At 44.2% G+C, this 7078-nt stretch overlaps 1 protein-coding gene across 1 annotated transcript in view; it reads left to right on the forward strand.

Moving 5' to 3' along the window:
- The window catches only part of LOC101861619 (transmembrane protein 145), a gene marked incomplete in the record, with an annotated part of 38987 nt that overhangs the window by 885 nt on the left and 31024 nt on the right, over nucleotides 1-7078 (forward strand).

Genomic DNA, 7078 nt, shown 5'->3' on the forward strand with positions numbered 1-7078 from the left:
TAGATGTACGCACGCAGCGCTATTCGAGCAGTGACCTACTTCGCGTAGATGAACGCGCATAGCGGGACGGGGGTTAAAACACAAAAGTAAATTAATTTGGTCGTCTACAAAGACAAAGATGCTATGGCTATTTAACTTTTCGAATTGAGCCGAACTACGCGGGTCGCCATTTCGTTTTGCCCGGAAGTTCTCGTGCTACTCCTCTCCCTCTCTCTCTTTCTCTCTCTCTCTCCACTGCCCACAGACAAAATTGTACGCTTTTAGGCTAACAGTAGTAATGGAACGTATGTTCACGGCACAGAATTCTACAATTTTTCTGTTATCACAGTGTAGAATTCTGTGGTTCAGGGTGAACGCAAAATTGGTTGGCCTAGATCTAGGCTATAACGGTGAACGCACACCGGGTGAGAATAGCCAAAAGACTCGCCTGCGCGAGTGTGAACCATCTGAAGTGAATTAAGGGTAGGAGTCAATAAATTATAATATTGACTTACTTACTTAGCCTAGCGACTTTGTTGTACAAACTACTGTACAAACCCATCCTTTTCAAATGATAATAATAATATATTGTGTCCCTCTGTTAAGGTATCTAGTATCTGTGTCAGTGGGGGAAAGTGTGTCGTAAACTTTCACCCCATTGTCAGGGCTAGGAGGGCGTTAGCCCTCGGTACAGTGTTATTTTTTCCCAGTCTTGTACCTTTTTTCATGAAGAGTTTCATTAAGGATTAGCTGTGGGACAAGGGCTCATCTTTTCTGAGCCCTAAAGACATTTGATTGGCTGCTGGGTTACTATAGTTGTAAGCGGTGACAACAGTGATTGGATAAAAGCGAGCAAGCCGCCAAGATGATCACTCTGTGTTCATTGCGTGCGGTCATAACGGTTTCAACTGCTTATTTCATTTACTTTCGGATAGAGTTGGGGGTGGTGGGAGGGGAGGGGGTAGGGGCTCAAGCCCATGAGCCCTTCACTACCCACCGCCTCTGGTTTCTATATTGTAGTTCTGCCAGAATTGTAGAAGCTTTCTCAGTTTCTTGATAAACCTCCGAGGATTTGACTCCTGTTTTTATGACATTGTCTTATTCCGATCAATTTAGGGTAGATCTAGATCTAAATCTAGATTGGATCTAACAATTGTTTCTGACATTGTTTGCACCAAAGTAGACTATAACGTAGTCTTGCTCATCTGTCATTATCATATTCATCTGAGTTTGAGCAAATAATTAGTCGAAAGACTCTTGGACAACAATGACAAGACAGTGCAACTCGGTGTAAGCAGTATTTCCTGTCCGCAGTGTTGTCATACAATAGATCTACCTAAAAATATTATCTTTCAGTTAGGCCTAGAGAACATATAGAAGCTGTCTACGTTCTTTAATGTTCAGTGCTTCCAAGCGAGGCTTATCGTCCCAGTCCTGTAAGGTTTTTTATTCCCCTAATAAGCCTAAAATTAAACCCCAAAAAATTAGACTCACAGACCAAGGAAAGCCACTATTGAACTTCAACCAGGCCTAAATTGGTAATAGGAAAAGTATAGGCTATACTAAGTGTAGTTTAACTATACACGCTTAGTGTTTAACTATGCACACCCACCTCATGTAGCGATCCAACTTGCTCTGACTGGTGACAACTCTCTGCGCTGCGCCTCGACTGCAACTCACGCAGTCTTCCACAGTCGTGGCTCACGCCTCTGCCTGCCCTTCTTCTCTTCTCAATGTCAATAGGTACCATGCTCGATTACTTTCCCAAAATCAACCAGTCAACCACATGCCCCCGTGATCTCAAGATCAAACAAAACAAAATAAACAACTTCAATGTGCAAACAGGACATGGTCCAACGCTATCTACACTTTGTACACTTGATTACTTCATTTACCGAGTTTCATAATCCACCAACAAACCGGGGGTTTTCCTGACTCGATTAGGATACTGCCTGGGAGGGGGTTCACCTGTACCTTCATTTCTCATCAAGGTTTGCAAGGTCTGAGGCTCACTGCCACCTCCCTCACCATCCTCTTCCTCTGAAGTTACATCTTGTACCACTCTTCTAACATCGAGAACATGACGAGCCATACCATCGACAGCAACATTGTTGATTGAGTTTACTCCCGTAACCGTACCTCTATTCCTCTTGGTATTGCATTTGCTCTAGGGTGGTTTAACCCAAATATCATCTCCAACCTTAAATCTTCCTTGCCTGTCTTGAATTTCTTCTTCATTGACAATGATATGGTTTCTCCAAACATAACGGTAGACAGCTCTCTGTGGCACTGATGCTGGGTCCAAACCTGCTCTTGGTGTTGAGTTGTACCAAACCACAGCTTTTTGCAGGGAGATGTTTCTTCTCTCTGCAATGGATTTCACTGTACGGTGGTGTCTCTCAACAATCCCGTTCCCTGTAGGCCTGTATGCAGCTCTGAACAATGGTTTGATATTCCATTTCTGAAGTATCTGCCAAAAACAATTTGAGTGAAACACTGTGCCATTATCCATTAAGATCTCGGGCACTGGTCCTCTCTCAAACATGAGTTCTTCAACTACTTCTGTCACAAACCCTGCTGTCTCTCTCTTCAGTTTCTTCCAAATTGCGAATCACCCTGGGCCACAATTAACAATTGACAGGTATGGCACTTGATGATGGTGAGTTATGTTTATTGCCAATCTTGTCCAGCCTGTAGCGACATCTAAGTTGCCCGCCTCATGGACAACTGGTGCAGGATGGATAGACTGACATTGCTCATAAGCTTGTACGACTTTTTTCACATCAGCACAGCTCGTTTCTGGTAGCACCTTCCGAGCCAGATACAAAGTAGGGTCTACCCCCACATGGTGCATATAGTGCAAGTCTTTCAAGTCAAGATGACCAGTAGCACACACGCATGGTCTGGTTCTCCCTCCTCCATTCCATACCCGCCAGTGCTTAACCACTCCTTTTTCACTCTTGTCAGAATGTCTGCTTTGTTCTTTCTGGTAGGAACCAAGGTTATCGACATAACAGACCAAACTCATTAATAAGGCTTTTCAATATCCCTAATCATCTCTTCACAATCGACTCTGCTGCCTCTTTGGTGTGCACTCTCCTCTCTTCTGAGTTTTGATCCAACCAGCCACCGTTGTTGGGTCAGTAAAAACTTCGATTTCAGAGATGTTCCACTTGATGGCCATGTTTACACCTTTCATCACAGCCTCCAGCTCTGCTACGTTGATGTGATCAAAATTTGAAGGTTTTTGAAGCCATGCAGCATCCTCTACCACGTTGTCATTGGCCTCAAGTAACACACCATATTCGATACTGCTAGCATCACACTGTACGGTTCCTTTGGTTGCTTTAGGCACGTACCATTTGCCTTTGACAGGATCCTCATTAGTCAAGCGGCTCAACATTTCCTTCAACATTTTCTCCCCTTCATCTACTATAATCTCCTCCCAATCAGTACCATTTGCCCTTCTCTTTATGTAGCTGCAAGCTATTCTTAACCATCCAGCAACAGGATAATGACCTGTAAGTTATCTGCAGATCGAGAGCAACTGCCGTTTGGTGACTTAAGACACTGCATGGGGAATCCTGTTGACTCTGGAAAATATGAGATCTCCTGCGGAATTAGATTTCAACTTCAAGCCTAATGCAGCACCACCATCCAATTGCTCTGGTTCTTTCGTTGTCAACCCATAGTTGCCCAGGTGCTTCACCAGTACCGCAGATGTTACCTTGCTCTCATCCAGCAGAATGTCATCAATGAAGGACTGTGTGGCAGAGTCTATCTTCTCATCCTTACTCAATAACGTTTTCAAGATTTTCGTCATGATGCGGGGTGCCGATGTAAGCCAGAATCCAAGTCTTGTCAGGCAATATGTTTTACCTTTGAAATTCACTAGTTGATATTTCCACCCGAATTTGAAGGAAAGCACCTTTCAGGTCGACAATCGTTGCTGCGTCTGTCGTCTGTCTCCACTCTCGCAATGTCTCGCCGCATACATCCGTGAAGTCACCCCCCCGTGTGACTACATACATATTTATTGAGCTCTCTGTAGTCAAGGACAGGTCTTACCTTGTTCTTGGTAGGTTGAACAACAGCCATAAGCAGAATTATGCCTATTTCTACTTTCGCATTCCATGGTAAAAGTATTCCTTCCTCTATCCAACTTTGTATCTCTTTCTCAAACCCTTCCGTAGTCTCCATATCCATCTGTTTACCATAACATCCGATCTTATTCTTCAAGTGGGGATGATCCCTTTTCCATTTCCACTCTACTGTCCATGTATTGCCATAAAAAACTGCCTTAAAATCACTGTCGTCAATAACCTCAACCTCCCTGTGTTCGTAAACAGCGCTCTCTACTCGCTTTACGTTCTTCCTTGCCAGGTCTGGGGGATCAGATTCAGTTTCCATTTCCGCTGCCCCACACCATTTGACACCAAACTCAACTGTACCATGGTTGACTGAAACTCCTCCCAGGCTAGTTATAGCATCCATTCCCAGCACCACATCAATATCAGACAGAATAGAATCTGAGACAATTGCAATTACGGAGACTGAGACACCTCGCACGTCAATGATTAGCTCCTTCTTCCCCTGACACTTCACTCGTGAACAATCTAAAGCTACCATATAGTTCTTGCCTATGCCATTTCCGACTACCTGTGAACTGACCACTGTGACCATACAACCTGTATCTACCAATGCTTTGACCTTAGCTCCCTTCACGCCAACTTGAATTATCGGTAAAGACTGCGCCCTCGTTTCAAACAGGTAGCTGCCAGAGCAGCAGCCACCCGAAGCTAGTTTTCTCGTTTTTTTCTGATAGGCACCGTTTTCCCTCTGACTGCATCAACTGGCTATGTGCCCAACTTCATTGCAGTGGTAACAAACAATGTCCGCACAATGACAACAAAACTTACCCATATGTGGTCCACCACATCGATATCAAGAGCCTTTAAATGCCCTCACACGTTGACTGTGGCTTCCCATTTCGTTTGCCATGGCTCCGCCTGCCGCCGCAACACTGACCATTCCTGTCTTGCTTGCTGTAAGGATCCTAGCTCTTGCTATTACCTCTGACAGTTCACCTTCAAAGACCCAAAGGACAACCTAACCAGCCTATCCAGTTCGCTGCCTGAAAATCCATCCAACCCTCCCAATCTCCTTAGTTCGTTTGCGAATACATCAACAGGCTCACCGTCCCACCTCCTCTGTGTCAACTTACTGAACGCAACAAATGGGCTGTCTGTGAATGCCTCTAGAAGACGCTTCTCAATTGTCTGATATTGTGATCTTTCGAGCTCACTAAGCTGTAAGTACAACGCCAATGCATTACCCTCCAGGAACAGCGGTACAAATTTCGCAAGATCTTGAATGTTCTTCAAACCCGCGACGAGTTTAACCTTAGCCAACCATGCCACAACATCACTATTGCCTCTGAAAGGCTTGATCATGCCCGTCGTTATTTTCGATGCCGTCACTAGCACTTAATATCTGGCTCTAGATAGAGCGCCTCGCCGAAATAGCTTGTAGTTTAACTATACACGTTTGTGGTTTAACCATGCACACCCACCTCATGTAGCGATCCAACTTGCACTGACTGGTGACAACTCTCTGTGCTGCACCTCGACTGCAACTCACGCAGTCTTCCACAGTTCACGGCTCTTGCCTCGACCTGCCCTTCTTCTCTTATCAATGTCAATAGGTACCGTACTCAATTACTTTCCCAAAATCAACCGGCCAACCACACTAAGGCCTACTTTGTACAGAGCTCCTCTTGGGGACAATACCAGAATGTGCATGCTTCATCACTACATAAAAAGAACTTCAAAGCAACAAGTATAGGGAAAAATTTGTTGGTCAGTCGAGAAGAGGACAAAAAAAACCTTCCAGGACCGGAATTCGTACCCACGCTCATAAAATAAAAGCGATAAAAAATTCCAACAATGAAAGGTAGATTAATCTTCATATAACAAACGGCGTTTTATTTAGCTCTAGCACTAATCGCAATGCAGCCTTTTATTTAGCACTGGCGCTAATGGCAATGCAGCGTTTTATTTAGCACTGACGCTAATGGCAACGTGGCGTTGCAAATAGGCACTTCCTTTTATCTCTCCCATGACACTCATTTCACAGGACAGTAAGAAACCTGGCTGTTGAAATTTTAAGTTGTTGGAAACAGTGAAAAAAAAAGCTATTCTGACAAAACAGTAGATCTAGACATAAAGAATGATTTCAAACGTGTCCCCCTTGTAATAAGACTGTCTTCTAATAGAGGTGGATCCCGGTATCGATTCCGTTCACTGCTCGCAACTCTCACTTTTAGGAATCAACTTACAACTCACTTGAGCAACTCAGTGCGATTCCGTGATTCAGAGTTGCCCCAAATAATCTCTACAGAATCTGAATGTTAATTGTTAAAATGGAATGAGCCCATGGTAGTTTATGATGCCAAGACAAAAATACAGTCAGCCTTTCTATGAACAGCAGCAGATTTGCATGCCAAAAACCTGTCAGTGTCAGCGAACGGCAACACTGGAGTTTCACCCCTCAACAACACCCTTGCCTGCTTGCAACTCAGTGAATCGATTCAGAGTTGTTACTAAATTTAGTGCGATAGGTGTGAATGGGCCTGCTTGCAACTCAGGGAATCGATTCAGAGTTGTTCCTATATATAGGCTAATTATAGTTTCAACGTGGGTTGTTGGCAGGTGCTCTGGTGTGGTTTGCTTCTTCTTTCCTATCAAACAACTGTCTTCTATATCTCCCCTCCTTCTTTTTTGTGTTTGTTACCAGTGGCGGTGGGAGGACCAAAATTTGGGTGGGGCTGAGGTTGCTTCCACTTTTTTACCACTAAATAGCAAGCAATAAGAACAAAACATGATGGTTTGTAACCATGGTAAAGCTTGACAAAGAGATATTTTCACTACAACCTGCACAGCCTGCGTTAGTAAGACAAGCCTAGAAATTTGGTGAACGTGCCCTTCACGCCAAACGAAGAGAGTGATGGACAGCGTTTTCACATCCACATTTTTTCTGACACTTGACACATACAGGTCTAGGACTGGTCGGTGAAAAGTTTTTTTTTTGGGGGGGGGGG

The sequence above is a fragment of the Aplysia californica genome, unplaced genomic scaffold (genome assembly GCF_000002075.1).
Source record: "Aplysia californica isolate F4 #8 unplaced genomic scaffold, AplCal3.0 scaffold00774, whole genome shotgun sequence".
In the NCBI taxonomy this organism is placed as follows: domain Eukaryota; kingdom Metazoa; phylum Mollusca; class Gastropoda; order Aplysiida; family Aplysiidae; genus Aplysia; species Aplysia californica.